This window comes from Oryctolagus cuniculus, chromosome 12 (genome assembly GCF_964237555.1).
Source record: "Oryctolagus cuniculus chromosome 12, mOryCun1.1, whole genome shotgun sequence".
Taxonomy (NCBI): domain Eukaryota; kingdom Metazoa; phylum Chordata; class Mammalia; order Lagomorpha; family Leporidae; genus Oryctolagus; species Oryctolagus cuniculus.
Window position 1 is genome coordinate 22,264,904 of NC_091443.1, and position 20,568 is coordinate 22,285,471.

At 44.2% G+C, this 20,568-nt stretch overlaps 1 protein-coding gene across 9 annotated transcripts in view; it reads left to right on the top strand.

Moving 5' to 3' along the window:
• LOC103351297 (uncharacterized) overlaps window positions 1-20,568 on the top strand; it is a 260,758-nt gene that overhangs the window by 62,413 nt on the left and 177,777 nt on the right. For 2 of the 9 annotated variants that reach the window (XR_011380705.1, XR_007910244.2), the window contains one exon: window positions 2,994-3,240. The exons of 6 other annotated variants lie outside the window; for them this stretch is intronic. The gene's annotated coding sequence lies outside the window, so the exon portion shown is untranslated. Of the gene's footprint in view, window positions 1-2,993; window positions 3,241-10,517; window positions 19,542-20,568 lie in introns of those variants that run through there. One more of the 9 variants, XR_007910249.2, reaches the window with a different exon arrangement.

Below are 20,568 nucleotides of genomic sequence, written 5' to 3' on the forward strand. Positions count from 1 at the left end.
AGGACATCACACTTTATTATGCCATCACAATTTTGGCTTATCACATCACAGTCATGATGTATGATAACACAATTATGACAAAACAATAGTTGATTTATAACACCACAGTGGTAGGTTTATGGCATAACAATGGTGGTTTATGATATGACAATTGATCATGGCATCACAGTAGATGTCACAGTTGGTCGTTTTGGAACAATGACAGGTTAATGAAAGAACTGATTATGACATCACAGCTGTAGGTGTATAATTCCACAGTGGTGGGTTTATCATGAACCAATAGACTGTACCATCATAATGGTTTTAATAAAACAATGGTTTATATCACAATTTATTATGACGTCACAGTTCTGACCTCACAATTGATTATGAAAAACTGGTTTATGACATGGCAGTTATGATATCACAGGTGATTATAACATCACACGGGAGCCTTATTAAGTATTTATTCATCTACTTGAAAGACAGTTACAGAGAGAGAAGGGAGAAGCAGAGAGACAGATCTTCCATCTGCTGGTGCAGTCCCCAAACTGCTGCAGCAGCCAGTACCGGGCCAGTCCAAAGACAGAGAAGCCAAGAGCTTCAAGTGAGTCTCCCACATGAGCACAAGGGACCAATTACTTGGGCCATTGCTGCTTTCCCAGGTTCATTAGCAATGAGCTAGAACAGAAGAGGAGCAGCTGATACTTGGACTGGCATCCACATGGGATGTTGCTGTTACAGGCAGTTATTTAACTCTCTATGGCACAATCCTGGAAGAACAACAGTATATTTTTAAAAACTATTTATTTGAAGCCGGCGCCGTGGCTCAGTAGGCTAATCCTCCACCTTGCGGCGCCGGCACACCGGGTTCTAGTCCCGGTTGGGGCGCCGGATTCTGTCCCGGTTGCCCCTCTTCCAGGCCAGCTCTCTGCTATGGCCAGGGAGTGCAGTGGAGGATGGCCCAGGTGCTTGGGCCCTGCACCCCATGGGAGACCAGGAAAAGCACCTGGATCCTGGCTCCTGCCATCGGATCAGCGTGGTGCGCCGGCTACAGCAGCGGCCATTGGAGGGTGAACCAACGGCAAAGGAAGACCTTTCTCTCTCTTTCTCTCTCTCTCACTGTCCACTCTGCCTGTCAAAAAACAACAACAACAACAACAACAACAAAAAAAAAAACTATTTATTTGAAAGGCAGAGTAACAAAAATGCAGGGGAAAGAGACAGAGAAAGGTCTTACATCCACTGGTTCACTCCCCAGATGGTCACAATGGCCAGAGCTGGGCCAGTCCAAAGCCAGAAGCCTGGAGCTTCTTCTAGGACTCCCAACAGGTGCAGGGGCTCAAGCATTTGGATGTCTTCCACTGATTTCCCAGGCCATAGCAGAGATCTGGATTGGGAGTGGGGTAGCCAGGTCTTGAACTGGCACCCATATGAGGCCTGCACTGCAGGCAGCGGCTTTATCCACTATGCACAGCGTAGGCCTCAACAGATTTTTGATATCACAAATGATTATAACAAAGCAATGGTCTATCTATGACATCACATCTCAATATTTATGACACCAAAATTAAATATCATAATGGTGGTTTATGACATCATGATTGTTTATGATTTGCAAAGGTAAGTTTATGATGTGTTATTTTATAACTTCTCATTGTGACTTCACAATGTTTGTTTTACTGCATGGCAGTATTGGTGTATGGTATCACATGGCTTTAATGATATCACAGTCATAATATAATAATGGTGGTTTATGACATCACACTTGATTATGGCATCATAATGGTAATGTTTTATGACACAGTTGATGTTACATTGGTTTTTTTTTTGGATTGTTTTTATTTTTATTTTTTTTTAACTTTTATTTAATGAATATAAATTTCCAAAGTACAGCTTATGGATTACAATGGCTTCCCCCCCATTACTTCCCTCCCACCCACAACCCTCCCATCTCCCACTCCCTCTCTCCTTCCATTCACATCAAGATTCATTTTCAGAAGATCAATTTAGCCTATATTAAGTAAAACTTTTAACAGTTTGCACCCACACAGAAACTCAAAGTGTAAAATACTGTTTGAGTACTAGTTATAGCATTAAATCACACTGTACAGCACATTAAGGACAGAGATCCTACATGAGGAATAAGTGCACCAGTGACTCCTGTTGTTGACTTAACAATTTGACACTCTTGATTATGGCGTCAGTAATCACCCTAGGCTCTTGTCATGAGTTGCCAAGGCTGTGGAGGCCTTTTGAGTTCGCTGACTCTGATCTTATTTAGACAAGGTCATAGTCAAAGTGGAAGTTCTCTCCTCCCTTCAGAGAAAGGTACCTCCTTCTTTGAAGACCTGTTCTTTCCACTGGGATCTCACTCGCAGAGATCTTTCATTTAGGTCATTTTTTTTTTCCAGAGTGTCTTGGCTTTCCATGCCTAAAATACTCTCATGGGCTTTTCAGCCAGATCTGAATGCCTTAAGGGCTGATTCTGAGGCCAGAGTGCTATTTAGGACATCTGCCATTCTATGAGTCTGCTGTGTATCCCGCTTCCCATGTTGGATCGTTCTCTCCCTTTTTTATTCTGTCAGTATTTGCAAACACTAGTCTTGTTTATGTGATCCCTTTGACTCTTAGTCCTATCATTATGATCAATTGTGAACTGAAACTGATCACTTTTACTAGTGAGTTGGCATTGGTACATGCCACCTTGATGGATTGAATTGGAATCCGCTGGCATGTTTCTAATTCTACCATTTGGGGTAAGTCCGATTGAGCATATCCCAAACTGTACATCTCCTCCCTCTCTTATTCCCACTCTTATATTTAACAGGGATCCCTTTTCAGTTAAGTTTCAACACTTAAGAATAATTGTGTATTGATTACAGAGTTCAACCAATAGTATTAAGTAGAACAAAAAAATACTAAAAGGGATAAAATATTAAGTTGTTCATCAACAGTCAGGACAAGGGCTGACCAAGTCACCGTTTCTCATAGTGTCCATTTCTCTTCAACAGGTTTCCTTTTTGGTGCTCGGTTAGTTGGGGAGTGAAGATGGAAGATGGCCCAAGTCCTTGGGCCCCTGCACCCATGTGGGAGACCCGGAAGAAGCTCCTGGCTCCTGGCTTCTGATTGGCGCAGTTCCGGCCATTGCAGGCAATTGGAGAGTGAACCAACGAAGGAAGACCTTTCTCTTTCTCTCTCTCTCACTGTCTATAATTCTACCTGTCAAATAAAAAAATAAAAATCTTTAAAAAAATAAAATGCTGTTACTAATTCAGTAGATTTTTTAGCAAAAAATAAATTTTTAAATACAATTCAGATTTGACTCAGCAAATGTTTAAAAGTGTTCACCAAATTTAGAAAGTAGGATTATAAAAGGTTTTTAATGCCAGCTAATATTTTAGATATTAATTAAAAGAGGCACCCTAAGACAGGGTAAGATAACTAGGCTTTCATGATCACAGCAGTATTTTGTCTTTCTATTACAAAGCACTTCTTTAGTGTAGTGCCTTAAGTTTTCTTTAAGGCCACTTTTGCTTCTGATCAATTGTGAATGTTTCATGTGGGGATAAAGGAGCCCCAGTGAATGAAATAAAATGGAACATAAGCTCAGCGGGTTGAGGTTTCCATGACTTTATACTCTTAGCTCTTTTTCTTTCTTTTTTTTTTTTAAAGATTTATTTATTTATTTATTTGAAAGTCAGAGTTACACAGAGAGAGGAGAGCCAGAGAGAGAGAAAGAGAGAGGTCTTCCATCTGAGGGTTCACTCCCCAATTGACCACAACAGCCAAAACTGTGCCGATCTGAAGCCAGGAGCCAGGAGCTTCTTCCGGGTCTCCCACGCGGGTGCAGGGGCCCAAGGACTCGGACCATCGTCTACTGCTTTCCCAGGCCAGAGCGGAGAGCTGGATGGGAAGTGGAGCAGCCAGGACTCGAACTGGCACCCATATGAGATGCCAGCACATCAGGCCAGGGCATTAACCTACTGCGCCACAGTGCCGGCCCCAGCTCTTTTTCTACAATGAGTTTTTGGAGAGGTGTAACTTCCTTGCATTGATTTGAATGAAAAAAGTGAAACTAAGATTATATTCATTTAATCTTGACCTTGGATTTGGTCAAGAATGCATTAACCAAATAGATTATCCAGTGGCTGTTCCACTGCTGTCCCACCGCTGTCCCTTCTCTCTGCTCTGCCATTTTCCTGTATTACTCCCCTTTCCCCCAGCCTCCCTGCTGCCACCTTAGTCACCAAGCATATCAGAGAGTGTGCATGTCAAGCAGAATCCCAGCCTAGGAACTGCATGTACTCTTCAGCCTCTGTAGGCGGCTGCAATGGCTTATCCATACCCTGCTCAGTTTCTTTTGGAATGGCCAGTGGAAGAGGCAATAACCATCTCACCATGAACACTGCCTGCAGAGGGAGGAGAGGTTGTGCTTCGTTTCACACCCCCTCCAACTGTCCTGACTACCCAACCCCAAGGAGAAGGTACCTGGCCCTGTTGCCTAAGTGTGAGGGGCACATCTGTAGGCACAGTGACAATTCCAGGTGGAACGGCAGCGCTGCCTACAGCTTACCTGAATATTGACAGGAAGCCTATCAGAAGGTTCATGGCAGAGCTGGTGTTACACTGGAACTTTATTGATCTTTCTGGCTCAATCTGGCACAAAAGTTGCCAGGAATATGGCACCCTTATCAGAACTCATCGTCTCTCGCAGACTAGGACCACAGTCCTAGCGAGTGAAGATGACAGCAGCACAGAAGCAGTGGTGGTGTTTGTGTGTTGCTTGTGTCCTGTGTTTCAGATGAACACAGTACTTTGAGTCTATGCTTTCAATGGATCCTTTTGCATCAGTTCTATGATTAAAGTGGTGAAAGATGGGATTATTGTATTATTATACGTTTTTATAGATATAAAACTATGGCTCAGGCCATAGTTTGAATGACTTGTCTAAGGTTTTGAAGCAAGTGTGACGTGTGGTTGTGCCAGAAGCCATTTCTTCTGACTTCTAGTCTCGTGTTCCTTCCACACTCTAAACTCCAGCGTAGGTGTGGGCATTTGGCACAGCAGTCAGGATGCCACTTGGGATGCCCGCATCCTAGTCACAATGCCTGGTTCAAGTTCTAGCTCCTCTCTTTTGATCCAGTTTCCTGCTAATGTACACCCTGTAAGAATCAGATGATGATGTACTTTTGGTCAAGTGCTTTGGTCTCTGCCACCCCTCTAGGAGTCCTGGGTGGAATTAGAGGCTCTTGGATTTGACCTGTCCCAGCTCTGGCTGTGGTGGTCATCTGGGGTGTAAATTAAAAAACGTAAGATCTCACTCTGCCTTTCAAATAAAAGAAGGATTAAAACAACAACAAAACGTCCAACTTACGGGGCAGCCCTCACCAGAGACCTTGTTTTTCTTTAAGCAGTATTTTTGGTCATTCTCTAAGTGAGAATTCATGAGAGTTAGGTGTTTTCACTCTCAGGTCATTGGCTCCATGAGCCACATGTACATCTGAATATCTACCAGTGGTGCTCTAATCTCGCTTACCACCATCTCTGCTCTGGCCTATGTCCTGAGACGCTAACATCTATGGACCACATCAATGGATTTTCTTGCCCTCTGGCTTGTGCTTGGGTTCTCCAAAGGAGTTCACAGCTTGGGAGGGCAGTGATTTGGAGTATTTATTCTAGTCCCTTCTAAAGCTAAGTTCATTTGCCTGAATTCTGGCCAGTGGAATGAGGATTGAAGTTAGCTACACTATTTCTGGAATCCTGCTGCAATCCTTGCTATAAATCTTCCCCAACATGAAGTCTGACTGTTGATGTTCAGAGAACTCCAGAAGCCATGAGTAAAGATGGCAGAGCTGCCTGTTTGAGTCCCTGATGAATTGTGTGGGATATAACCCCTCTCCCTGCCTTAGTCAATGACATGTGATATGAGTGAAAAAAAAGTTCTGTTGATTAGTCATTGAGATTTAGGGGTTAGCTGTATAGCAATTAGCAACTCAACTATATTAACACTGCATCTGGTTTGTTTAGAATAGTTGCATCATAATTGAGTTTTCCCTGTTATTGCCATTCAGTTTTGAATAATTTTTAAAGATAACACTATTTCTTTAAAAATGCTGAATTCCATTGCTTCTACAACCATGGGCTCCACATCACTAGTAGCTTTCACTTGTCTGATTATTGATTCATATGACCTACTAATAGATTGTGACTGATAGTTTTAAAAAATTCCTCCATATGCATTTCTTATTGATTGATTTTTAAAATGGAGATAGAGCCTTCCATTTACTGATTCACTCTTCAAATGCCTGCAACAGCTGGAGTTGGGAAAGGGCCAAATCCAGGAGCTGGAACTCAGTCTGGATCATCAGAAGCAGAGCTGAGACTTGAAGCCAGATACTCTGATATGGGGTGCAAGTGTTCCAAGAAGCATCTTAACAGCTGCACCAAAGCCCCACCCTTTCTACATGTACTTCATTTCTGTGTTATAAACACATACCTGCTCGCTGTCCACTCAAGATCAGTAACTGGCAAAACTCGTAGTATATTTATGTCATGACTTGATTAAACTCATTTTTTTAAAAAAAATTATTTGAAAGAGTTACAGAGAGAGAAGGGGAGAGAGAGAGAGATCTTCCATCCTCTGGTTCACTCCCTAAATGGCTGCAATGGCCAAGGCTGGGCCACCCTAAGCCAGAAGTTTCATCCTGGCCTCCCATGTGGGTGGCAGGGACATGAGCTTTTGGTCCATTCGTGTGCTCTTTTCTTTGAATTGTTATTTTTTGTTATTTCAGCCTACTAGGCTGATTACATTTATGACATTAAAAATACCTATGCTATTGTAACTAAAATATTTAAAGCACTTGGTTGAGACCCTGGCATATAGTAAGTACTTGTTGTACATGTGTTTGTATTTCTGTCTGTGTAGTCATTCATCCATTCATGTTTTGAAGCCCAAATTCTCTTCTGTCCCAAAGGACTACTGACTCCCAGTGAAGAACTGTATCCAGACTCCAAAATGTGCACAGTAGTTAGTGAACTGAAATATGGGCTCTCACATGTCTGAATTCTCAGTCGCCCCAAATCCCTTGTACTAGTTTACTGCTGCTGACTGACAAATCACCATAAACTTTTTTTAAAAAAATAAAATTTATTTATTTGAAAGTCAGAGTTACACAGAGAGAGAAGGAGAGGTGAAGGGAAAGAGAGGTCTTCCATCCGCTCGTTCACTCCCCAGCTGGCTGCAATGGCCAGAGCTGCACTGATCTGAAGCCAGGAGCCTGGAGCTTCTTCTGGGTCTCCCACGTGGGTATAGGAGCCCAAAGACTTGGGTCATTTTCTACTGCTTTCGCAGGCCATAGCAGAGAGCTGGATTAGAAGTGGGGCAGCCAGCACTTGAACTGGCACCCATATGGGTTGCCAGCACTGCAGGCAGCAGATTTACCTGCTACACCACAGCGCCAGCCCCAAATCACCATAAACTTGGGCAGCTTCAACCAACACCCAGTTATTATCCCATGGTTCTACTCATCAGAATTCGGGCCTGGCTTAGCTGGGTTCTCTGATCAGGGTCTCACATGCTTGAAATCAAAGTGTCAGGTAGGCAATGATCTTATCTAGACACACAAGTGTCAATTTTGTCTGCAATATTTGTTTCCTTGCAGCTGTATAGTCAAGGTTCCTGATTTCTTTCTGGCTGGTGGCCAGAGACCATTCTCAGCAAGTACAGTTTGCCCTTAGGCTTTGCCACCTGCCTCTTTCACAAGTCCTGCAACATGACAAGGTACTGCCCCCAAGCCAGAGAGAGAGAGTAAGAGAGAGAATGGAGACTCTTCCTTGGACTTGTTGCTCGCAGGGCTCCCTGATTAGGTCAGAGCCACTCTGTGTCGCCCCTTTTATTAACTGGAAGTCAGCTGATTTAGGAACTTAACTGCATCTGGAAATCTTTCTTCACTTTTGCCGTGTAATATGGTATAATCATAGGAGTGATAGCCCATCCCCATTGCCACAGCCCATTGGTTTGAAGTCACTTACAAGTTCTTCATGCTTTCAGGGAGGGGAATACATAAGAGTGTGAGTCACTGGGTGGTCATCTTAGACTTCCATCTACCACAGCCTTCAAATTGGATGTGCATGGCTGACTCCCTGCCTTTATTGATCGCTGGCTAGCAAAGCTTTCACAAAAATGATTGAGTGAAAGGACGGTGGATTCTAAGTTCTTTGGAAAGAGAATCCACATAGCAATGGGGTGAACATTACAAAGTGGCCTCTTGAGTGCTTTGCTTGTACTGAACTCCCGAGCACACAGAGAAGATTTTTGACTTTATCTATAGTTGGTTGTGTAAGTGTTGCTGGTGATAATAAGTTAGAGATCTTGAGACAGTGTTATTGCAAAACAAAACAAAACAAAAACAAAACACAAAAACAAAAACAAAAACACCTCCCAGTTTCAATAAGTAATTCTCATTGACCAACTTCCTACTTTTGAAAGCTTGTCAAGACTCTTGGAGAAAATCCCTAATTTAAAAAGGCGCTGTTGTCCAAATGTGGGCTATTGGGATTCATGCTCTAGTCCACAGGCTCCTTTAAGTTCTCTCTGGGTCCACCTTGAGAGGAGCCTCTTACCAAGTACCGTGCAATGTGTGCCCAAGCGTGTACTTGCACAGGGGGTGGGGCTGGGTGAGAGAGAGGGCTGGCTTTTCTCAGCGGCAGATTCTGCTCTCTGTTACTGCAGAGTTTCAGGAGAGTGGACCCCAGGTAGAAAGAAAGAAACGTGCTAAGAAATTACTAAAATGCAGTATCCATTCGTCAGGCCTGAACTGCTAGACTATTTAGAGGACACCTTGAAAAAAATACCAGGGACTTGATTCGCCCCCACCCCCCACTCTCTGCCTCTAGGTATTTCTTTATAACAGAACTTCTGGGGTTTTATATCCCAAGATTACCTCCAGATGGCTTGAAGTGTTCTCTCCCGGCCATTTCCTAGTGGTGTCTTTTCTTACCTGGGGAGAGGTACCGCAGAGATCAATACCGGAGGGCAGGAATGAAAACACTGACCCAGAAGGCACACTCCAGGCCACTGGCAGCATCTGCTTCACAAATGTCAGGCTGGGGACATCGCCAGATGCTAGTGCCGAAATACCATTTAGAAGACAAACATTGACTCCAGGGGCCAAGGGTCACCTAAACAAAGAGCCAGACTGGCAATGAGGCTCAAAGTGAGGGTACAAAAACTAGATCCATGCAGCCATGACGCTGAGGTCCCTCTCACAGCTCATCAGACTTTCTAGGACCAGAGGAACTTTCCGCATTGTCCTCCATGGCTCTGACCCTATGTCCTATCTGACCTGATGGTGGCTGGGGAGAGAGGTGCCAGGAGGCAGGCGATGAGAGGGCAGGCGCAAATATAACATGAAGACATTACAACACCTTCTTCATGTGGGATCTTGGGGGTCTGTGAAACACAATTTAATGATCACTACACTAAGGATTTTGGGGTGTCTTACCAATGCTGAGGGCTGGAGTAGGGTCATTCATTTTATCTGTGCTGGGAAGGATGCCACCCCCACCCGCCCCAGCCTTTCTGAGAGTGAAAGGCTGTGTCTCCTTGTTCCCTTTGTGCCCTCTGCACTTGTGCGTGTCACTAGTTCTGTCTAGAGTAGAGGCCAGAGGATTGTGAGCAGTTAGAAGAGGTGGATGTTTCTCATGGCCCTTTTCATTCTACCCAGTCATGCATCCTTTCATGCTTGTGCATTTGGGGCAGTGCTCGTAAATGATGACACCAGGTAATGCCCATCCCGTCCAGATTGGGTGGGAGTTGGGCCAAGGTGGAGGCTAAGGATAGAGAGAGGAGAATGAAGAAGAGGAGGCTGCAACTACTTGCGCTGAGACAGCATCAGTGGGGCCAGTGCTGTGATGCGTCATGGTAAGCCCCGGCCTGCAGTGCCGGCATCCCATATGGGCGCCGGCTGGAGTCCCAGCTGCCCCACTTCCGATCCAGCTCCCTGCTGTGGCTTGGGAAAGCAGTAGAAGATGGCCCAAGTCCTTGGGTCCCTGCACCTGCACGAGAGACCCAGAAGAAGCCCCTGGCTCCTGGCTTCAAATTGGCCCAGTTCCGGCCATTGCAACCATCTAGGGAGTGAACCAGCAGATGAAAGATCTCTTTTTGTCTGTCTCTCCCTCTGTCTGTAACTCTGTCTTTCAAATAAATAAAATAAATCTTTTAAAAAAAGGACACCATCAGGATGCTGGCTTGATTACAAAATACCTTGACCACCAAGCTGGGCATCTGGGGACTCTCTTCGCTTACACCCAAGTACTCTGTTATACAAAGAATGGGAAAAATCATACTCTCCCAGCTTCAGTGTTCTGTTCTGTATCTGGGCAACACGCTCCCCCAAACAATGTTTGATGTTGAGCAGATTTGTAGAGAATTATTAAAAAAAAGTTATTCATTGTTAAACATTTTTCACAGATCTGAGAAAGAGTCCAAGGTGGTAAAATCAATAACATTTGCATTCTTCTTTTTTATTGTCTAGCATGCACTGTGGCTTGGCTCAGGTGCGAACACTTGTGAGAGAGATGACTGTAGCTTTGTGATGCCTTTCATTCTGGTAGAATGTCATTTTGAAGAATCTTGGACTTTGAAACTTTTTTTTCACTTGAGAGAGACGGAGAGATTTAACAGTTATTTAACACTGTCTGGGTACATAGCAACGAGCCAGTGGAGGAGCCGAGACCACAAATCCTCGAGTTTCGACTGACTCACGCCATCAGAAGAAACAGAGTTGAAGCTGAACTGCCGTGTTCTGAGCCTTTGGGGATGGGCTTGACTGCGGAGCCCCATTCAGCTGACAGATGACCCACGGATGCTGGGGAGGCGTTGCCATGGAGAGCACAAAGCAGGCATCTGTGGGCCCCAACAAGCAGGCAGGGCGCCCCCCACCCCATCACCCTTTCAGAACCCAGAACCTCCTCTTCAAAAATGAGGAAGCTCTTCTCCTAGTGGCTTGGAGCTCTGCTTAAAGTCACAGAGTGAGGTTTACCTGGACAGTCTCCGTCCACCCTATTTGTAGTAAAACACACACACACACACACACACTCACACAGAACACAAATAACTCTTGATTTTTTTCCCCTCGGGGAACTGCCGCTCTCCCACTGTCAGACCATCTAGCGTGGTTGGAGCTGACTGTCTACGCTCTAGGCGTGGCCACCCAGGAAAGTACATTTTCCTGGACAGTGCCCAGGGATAGGTGTGTGACTCAAGCAGAGTGAAGAAGACTCAGTTCTTAGAAGTAGTTGGATAAAGAAGGTTGTCAAGAGGGTAGGAAACGGGCCTGGAAGGTGTGGCTTCCATCTTGCCCCTCTATTCTGGGAGCCTGCCCGAGAGCGGAGCCTGCAAAGAGAAGAGTGGAATCAAGACACACAGAGGCAGCGTCATGAAAAGGTGCTGGAGCACCGGGATCCAGCCATGACAGAGACTGGCATAGCCTCAGATTGTGCCTTTAATGAGCCAGTAAACTCCCCATTTATGCTCCAGGCTATTTGCAATGTTTTCATTCATTTCCAACAAAGAGAACCAAGCGGGGTTAGCACATGTCCAAACAGGGAGGAGAGAGGAAGCATCCTCGTACTCTTTCCCATGTCTTCAGACATCCTTGTCTTCTTGTTTAGAGGAAGTCGTCTATCTGGATTCTCTGAAATTGTCACTGGAAGACATTGAGAGGGGGTCTTGACCCCTAAAATTGCCCTCCCTTTGGAGATTTCCTACTCATCCTACTGCTGCCATCACACATAAAACAGCCCTTCTCTCCTCTTAATAAACATATGTCCAGGTTCTGCAAGGTTGACTGTGGCGGGGGGAATGGACCTGTTGGAGGGACCAGCTGGCCCTCATAGCTTCCGTGCCTGCTATCCTGATGTTTGTCTTTCATTGATATTCTTGAAAGTCAGCATGTTTCCCCACAGGCTTATGCTGAGCAGATGAGGAAAATGGGCCACCCCCAACCCCCACTCCCCCAGCCCACCTCACCCTTGCCCAGTATTATGTATACAGTTGCACAGTCTCTCCCTGTCCTCTAACCGGAAGGAAGCCAGGGTGGACAGAAGGAGCAATCCCATGATGCCCTGCTTCCTTTACTCCTCTGCTCCTGTTACGTGCTTCTCCCTTCAACTCTTTTTTTTTTTTTTTTACAGGCAGAGTGGACAGTGAGAGAGACAGAGAGAAAGGTCTTCTTTTTCCGTTGGTTCACCCCCCAGTGGCCGCCGCGGCCGGCACATTGCGCTGATCTGAAGCCAGGAGCCAGGTGCTTCTCCTGGTCTCCCATGCGGGTGCAGGGCCCAAGCACTTGGGCCATCCTCCACTGCATTCCTGGGCCACAGCAGAGAGCTGGCCTGGAAGAGGGGCAACCGGGACAGAATCCGGCACCCCGACCGGAACTAGAACCTGGTGTGCCAGTGCCGCAGGTGGAGGATTAGCCTATGGAACCACGGTGCCGGCCTCTTTTTTTTTTTTTTTAAGATTTTATTTATTTATTTGAAAGAGTTAGAGAGAGGGGGGGGGGGTCTTCCATCCACTGGTTCACTCCCCAATTGGTTGCAACGTCTGGAGCTGCACTGATCCAAAGCCAGGCGCTTCCTCTGGATCTTTCCACATGGGTGCAGGGGACCAAGGACTTGGGCCATCTTCTACTGCTTTCTCAGGCCATAGCAGAGAGCTGGATCAGAAGTGGAGCAGAGGGGGGACTCGAACCAGTGCCCATATGAGATGCCGGCACTGCAGGTGGCAGCTTTACCCACTACTCCATAGCACCAGCACCCCCTCAACTCTTTACTCGAGGTTTCTGTGCTCAGCTTGACTTTGAGGACATTTGAGTGATTAAAGTGTATGGAGTTGATTCCCCACCCCTACCCCCAGCAAAGGCTTGGAAAAGTATCCCAGCACTATTTCATTTTCCTTATGGAGCCCTGAGCACAGAATTGCTCCATAAAACAGCCTGATGATGACAGATTCTTGGTGAGATGCTGCCCTGTGTTGAAGGTGAGCGTGGGGTCATTTGTGATATTGTCCACTTTAAGCCAACTGAGTCCTGCCCATTCGGACCCTTCCGGCAGCTCTCACATTAGGGTCGCACCAGTGGAACTTTTGACTGAGAAGTTGCCTAGTTCTCCTGACTATTTAAGAATCTGAATTTCTAAGGTGGACCCAACTTATGCGCACTTTGAGAAAGCTCCGAAGGTGATTCTGGTGACCAGCCAGGTGGAAAACCACTGGGACCAAGACCTCAGCTCTTAGGAGACTCAGAGTCAGCACTACACCAGGCCTGGTTTTGAGCTCACTGAGCAAAGTGTGGATTCTGGTTTTCACTCCCTGATGCTTACAGTTATCGATTGCTCCATGACAAGTGACCCCAGTAGTTAGTGGCTTATTGTCAGCTGTGATGTATAGTTGCTCATCAGTCTGTTTTTTTGAGTGTTCTGCTTCAGAAGGTGTCAGTAGGGACCCTGTCGCAGCTGGCAACTCCAATATATCCTCATTTCTGTGGCTGGCAGTGTATACTGGCCTTGGGTTGAGAGTTCAAGTGGGCTGCAAGGCCCCGTTCTCTCGTCTCCTTCCTGTGCAACTCTGCACGTAGCTGCTTGGGCTTATGGACAGCATGGTGGTTTGGTTGCTTTTACATTTCCTGAGGACAAGCCCTGTTGTGAAGGGCCTGATAACGCTTGTCAAAGCTCATCACATGGCCAGGGCTAGAGTTATCGTGAGAGAAGGGAATGCAATATGAATCCTTGAAGCTATGATCAACGGGGCCCCAAATCTCAGTCTGCAACGTTGTCATCCTGTGTATTCATGGGAAAAGTGCTGAGAGATGTGATCTGAAGACAGCATATAGAAATAGGTAACAGTCTGTCACCCTTCTCATTACTGGGAGCTTTGCTGTCTACTGTGTTGGGCTTGCGAAACAATCTCCTCCTTATCCCTGTTAATTATATTGGAGCATTTTGTTTTGGTTTTCCTCTTCCTACTTCTCCCTGGAATGTAGGAACTTACACTGAATTTTGGAACCTGTAATGTTTGATGTGAAATATTTCCTTCTGTATGGACAAGACCACAACTATTTTAAAATACAGATGAAACATTGACCTACTATTCATTATCTCAATACTGGCCACGTGCTTTATGCCTTCTCTTTCTTTCTTTCCCCTCTATCATAATAACATAAAAAGGATGAATTAAATTTCAACGTAAAAACACTGTCTCCCATAATATAAACACTGGTCACTAACAAACCAGTGCCTCATAGATAAATGACAGCAGCTTTGTTTGCTGCCCACAGAAGCTCCGATGACCAAACAAGGTTACCAATTTTAGCAGTGCTTAAATTGTTCATCATAAGTGCTTACCTATCTGTGGATACTGGTTAACAGAAGGATTTCCCAGCTGTGATGCCCTGAGTCAGCTGATGTGGTACTCAGGAGCTGAGCGGTGAGCACCAGGGCTCCGAAATTCACTTTGAAGGGCAAAATAAGAGTTTGTATCAAGCGTGGGTCTCCAAAAGACAGAATGGTGTGGTTTGGAGGAGGCAGAGGCTGGGATGCGTTTGAGCAAGACCTGAGGCATGAGGTCAAGTTCAAACTTAAAATTGGCCATCCATAGTCACAGATTCTGTACTGGTGAGTTCAACCAATGACAGAGTGAAATCAGTTGTGGGAAGATGTTGCATGTATATTGAACATGTACACATTTCTTTCTTGTCATCATTCTCTGAATGATAGCATATAACAGCTACTTACATAGCATTTACATTGTGTTACATATTGTAAGTACTCTAGAGATGATTTAAAGTATACAGGAGAATATGTGTAGATTATATGCAAATACTGTGTAATTTTATAGAAGAGATTTAATCATCCAGGGGTTTTGGTATCCTTGGAGGTCCCCAGAACCAAACCCGGGCTATCACTGAGGGACATCTGTGTTATATGAACACCCTGTCACAACAGTTGTATTCTTGAAACGTAGAGAAGGAGGAGCAGTGAGGGCATTTGAAAAGATAAAGAAGTCTGTGCGGGGAATGCAATTCTAGGGAGTTGGGAAGAGATACGATGATACCATTGCTCTGTCTTGGTGCAGGAGCGAGAGAGAGTGTACGGGGAGGCAGATCATCTAATGACCAGCTGCAGGAGCTCCCCCTGCATCCGCTGCTTGTACCCTCTTGAGTAAATGCCCAGTGGGAGGTGGGGCTCCCTGGAGCATGGGGGCTAAGGTGAATACGCCAGTTCTCACACATTTTAAACATTATCAGTTGCTAATTGGAAGCACTTAATGGCAAGTTAGCTACTCCAGAGCTCTATTCCTATGCTAGGGAGTTGGTCCATCAGGAGTCGGTGGTCTTGAAGACTGTGAGCTAGTAGTTCAGTCTTTTTTCCTAACGGCTAGTATCCAGGAGCGCTAACTGCCATTCTGTAACTCATCAAACACTTCTTTTGATATGTCATTCACGGCTCTTGAGAGTTTCTTTGAAGATGCTGATTATTTTTTTAGTAGAGGCTTGGGAGTTAACACAAGCTCTAAAGTAACAGTCTTTTACGTCTCAGGTATCACTCCCATACCTAAAACATTTGTATGGGTTGTCCCAGGCAGCATTTGAGTCTCCCCTACAAAGGGTAGGTCCCTGGGGAATCTAGGGACATTGTGTGTGTCCAGTGACAGCCCTGCCATTATTTGCTATGGACACTCAGAACTTTTCTGAATTTGATAGTAGAATAAATCACTTGTTTGCTGTTTGTTTCCTGCACAGGGCTAGGTGCTGTATCATTGGTGGATGGGGATGGAGGTAGAAAGGGGTTGTTATTTATCTTTTTTCACTAGAACCTAGTGTAATTTCCTGGAAATAAGAAGCGAATGAAGACTTTCCCAACTGCCTCTTACCTTTCCTTCCTTTATAGACACCATGTGTGTGAATGCGCATGTGTTTGTGAATTTTTACAACCCCATCTCTGCTTACTTCAAGGTTTGTCTGAAGGTAGCCTCCTCCATAAGACCATGGTCCATCACTTCCCCTGAGCTAGAAGCTGTCTCTTCTGCTTAAGAAGTCTTCATAGTGTTTTATTTGTACCTTCCTTTTGATCTTTTATCATTGTTATTTTTTGTGTTATAATTAGTCGTTACTTCCTTACCTCTACTTCTATATTTGATGGTAAGATTTTTGTTCCAACCCTCTTTCTGTCTTCTCAATACCTACATCCTGCCGGACCTCAGCTGACGTTATGTGAATGGATGACTGGCTGAGTGGATGGATGCATTCATGTCTGAATGATAAAATTGTTGCTGTATGTCCCCAGATCCTTCTCAGTTTCTAACTGCTGTCCGGTCTGAATTTCTTGGGAAGACAGGACACAGACACCAAGAAAGCAGTTGAAGTGTCTGTCTAAACCCTTCTTAGTTTTCCTGCTACGTTTAGCCGAGGTAGACAAAATGATACCCTCAAAAATTGTCTTTCCCCTTCTTGCTGATGTTGAAGACAGAAGAGGATGAAAGCAGTCTCTCTCTTCTCCTTCTCCTTCTCGCCCCTTACTCAGAGCTGTCCCCCCAAAGAATCAGGCCCTTTTGGTCTCTATCTTAGTAAACCTCAGCCTGAGCAAAGGGAAAAGAAGCCATCTTGATAACAAGAATTAGCACTTTGTTGTTTGTAACCTTAGAGATTTCTTGACTTGTTTGGCCATATGTGTGTATTTCTATATATTGTGATTTGGAGAGTAATATGTGTCTCTAGAATTTTCTATTCCATGGTTCACATGCACCTTTTATATACATATGAGTATGGATAAGCCACAAGACCTCCCTGGACAGTTGCCTGAGCTGCACATTGCCCAACCTCATTCTTAGTACAAAACAGCCTTCAGGGTAAAAGCTGTTATCTGTTTCATTCTACAGTGGACACATGGGAATATCGTGATGCCTGAAGCTTTCTAACTGAAGGAAACTTTGGGCCAAGTCCATTCCCGGGGCGCTCATGTGTATATCCTCAGTATGTGGCCAACATGAGTAACCTGTTTACAATTTCTTTGTGAAAGCATATGGTGGCCAGTTGTCTCTTGCCTTTTTCAGTTGGAAAGACACATGGCAACTGCTCCCTGGAATTACAGATGTGACCAAGCTGAAGCTCAAGTTTACTGCTACATGGCTGGGGCTTTCCCATACATACTGCTTTGTGGCAGTTCTCTTCATGGCCACAGGGTTTTGTTTGTTTGTTTGCTTGCTTGCTTTTCTCTATTCACATTAATTTACCATTACTTGTGTAGTATTTATTCAGAACAAAGGTTTAAAGAGGCTTTTGTTTCATACAATGATTTTGACTTACAGCTTATTGAAAATATTAAGGGAACTTTGTTATAGGGCCTTAAAAAGAGCAATTTTGCAAGAAAACCTGATACATGAGAAATTCATCTGTTTGTTTAAAAGATAATGACAAGCCAATTAACTGTGAATTTAATTTTATGTTGAGAAATAGTGCCAGCTGCTAATGGGAGGCTTTCAGTTATAAGTCAGTGATTCCAGAGCTCATATGTGGAGTTGGCGGTCCTGAAGACTGTCCGCAGTGGTTTGGTCTCTCTAATAGCTGGGGTCCAGGAAGCACCATCCTGTGACTCATCAAATGCTTCTTCACTTCTCCAACATCACTCACACTGTCAAAAGTATCATTAAAGAGACTTACTAAAAAAAAAAAAAACAGACTGGGAAATGAATGCAAGATAGAAAGCAAGAGTTGCTCATGTTTCAAGTATGTTTGCATGATTAAAAAATTTAGTTGGCCACCTCAGATATTGTTTAAGTCCCCTTATATTTAAGGGGGAGGGATAATCTCTCCCTGACCCAACACACACACACACACACACACACACACACACACAAGGTATTTACAAAGTTAATGGAAAATGCATATTTTAACTTTTCACATCATTTAAAAACATTTATTTTATTTGTAAGGCAAGCACACACACACACACACACACATACATATAACAACCACAGATCCTTCATCCTCTGTTTCATTCTCCAAATGCTCACAATAGCAGGGCTGGGCCAGGCTGAAGCCAGGAGCCAAGACCTCAATCTGGGGTTCCCACAGGAACCCAAGTACTTGAGCCATAATTTCTTGCCTTCCCAGAATGTGCATTAGCAGGAAATTGGATCAGAAGTCAAGTAGCTGGGTCTTGAATCAGGCACTCTGATACAGGATATGGACATCACAACTAGTGACTTAACTGCTATGCCAAATGCCCACCCTTTACAATGTTTTTGAAGTACTTTGCCTATGCATATACATGTTGTATAAATATGATGATGTGGGGGCCAGCACTGTGGCACAGCAGGTAAAGCTGCCACCTGCAGTGCTGGCATCCCCTATAGGTGCCAGTTTGAGTCCTGGCTGTTCTACTTCTGATCCAGCTCCCTGCTATGGCCTGGGAAAGCAGTAGAAGATGGCCCAAGTCTTTGGGCCTCTATATCCGTGTAGGAAACCCAGAAGAAGTTCCTGGCTCCTGGCTTTGGATTGGCTTAGCTCCAGCCATTATGGCCATCTGGGGAGTGAACCAGCAGATGGAAGACCTTTCTCTCTGCCTCTGCCTCTGCCTCTCTCTAGCTCTGCCTTTTAAATAAATAAATAAATCTTTTTTTGTTGTTCTACTTAATACTATTGGTTGAACTCTGTAATTACACACAATTATTCTTAGGTGTTTAAATTTAACTGAAAAGTGATCCCTGTTAAGTATAACAGTGGGAATAAGAGAGGGAGGAGATGTACAGTTTGGCACATGCTCAATTGGACTTGCCCCAAATGGTAGAATTAGAAACATGCCAGGGGATTCCAATTCAATCCATCAAGGTGGCATGTACCAATGCCAACTCACTAGTAAAAGTGATCAGTTTCAGTTCACAATTGATCATAATGATAGGACTAAGAGTCAAAGGGATCACATAAACAAGACTAGTGTCTGCGAATACTAACTGATAGAATAAAAAAGGGAGAGAACGATCCAACATGGGAAGTGGGATACACAGCAGACTCATAGAATGGCAGATGTCCTAAACAGCACTCTGGCCTCAGAATCAGCCCTTAAGGCATTGGAATCAGGCTGGCTGAAGAGCCCATGAGGGTATTTCAGGCATGGAAAGCCAAAACACTCTGGCAAAAAAAAAAAAAAAAAAAACAACCACACACCTATATGAAAGAGCTCTGCCAGTGAGATCCCAGTGGAAAGAACGGGCCATCAAAGAAGGAGGTACCTTTCCCTGAAGGGAGGAGAGAGCTTCCACTTTGACTATGACCTTGTCTAAATAAGATTGGAGTTGGCAAACTCAAGAGGCTTCCATAGCCTTGGCAACTCATGACAAGAGCCTCGGGTAATTACTGACGCCATAAACAAGAGTGTCAATTGTTAAATCAACAACAGGAGTCACTGTGCACTTACTCCCCATGTAGGACCTCTGTCCTTAATGTGTTGTACTATGTGAATTAACAGTATAACTAGTACTCAAACAGTACTTTACACTTTGTGTTTCTGTGTAGGTGCAAACTGTTGAAATCTTTACTTAATATATATTAAATTGATCTTCTGTATATAAAGATAATTGAAAATGAATCTTGATGTGAACGGGATGGGAGAGGGAGTGGGAGATGGGAGGGAGGTTATGGGGTCGGGGGAAGGCCACTATAATCCAAAAGCTATACTTTGGAAATTTATATTTTTAAATAAAAGTTAAAAAAGAGTACAAAGTCAAGTAAAAAAATGAAATATGACAATGTGAAGTCATAGAAGTGAGATCAGAGCCAACTTTATTGTTACATTTTTGGAAAAAGGAGTAAATCTAATGGTAAAGACTGAAATGGAAAAATCATAAAACAGGTTCTTACAGGTTTACATCTACTAATAGCCAATGTAGAGAAAATTTCTTTGCTCCATTTCTAAATAATACTTAGTCAATAAAGAAAGAACAAACAACTTGAGTAACATATAAGCATCATCCTCTGTTCAAAAGGTAGTTAACTTGATTTCTTCAACTTGAATAAACCAAATGCCAGAATATTATTTTGAACTACTTTTGAATACAAAAAGGTCAACAATGTCAAAGTAATGTAAGAAGACATCAACTCATTTGTGATAAGCAGGCAGGGCTACTGTTCTCTAAATTCTACTTATATCTACCTAGAATGAGAAACATAGGTGGGAACAGACGATGGAACAGGAATGGCAGCAGACAAGCTGAAGAGAATGTGGTGTTTTTTGTTTATGAATGGAAGTGAGTGTGATATCGACATGTAAGCAATTGAAGAAATGGAGTGGAGGAGTCAGACCTTGTGGTACAGTGAGTCAGGCTGTTGCGTGGGACTCCCACATCCCATGCTGTAGGGCTGGTGTGAGTCCCAGACATTCTGCTTCTGCTTCTGCTGCTGCTGCTTCTTTTCTTCTTCTTTTTTTTTGGACAGGCAGAGTTAGACAGTGAGAGAGACAGAGAGAAAGGTCTTCCTTTTGCCGTTGGTTCACCCCCCAAATGGCCGCTACGGCCGGCGTGCTGCAGCCGGTGCA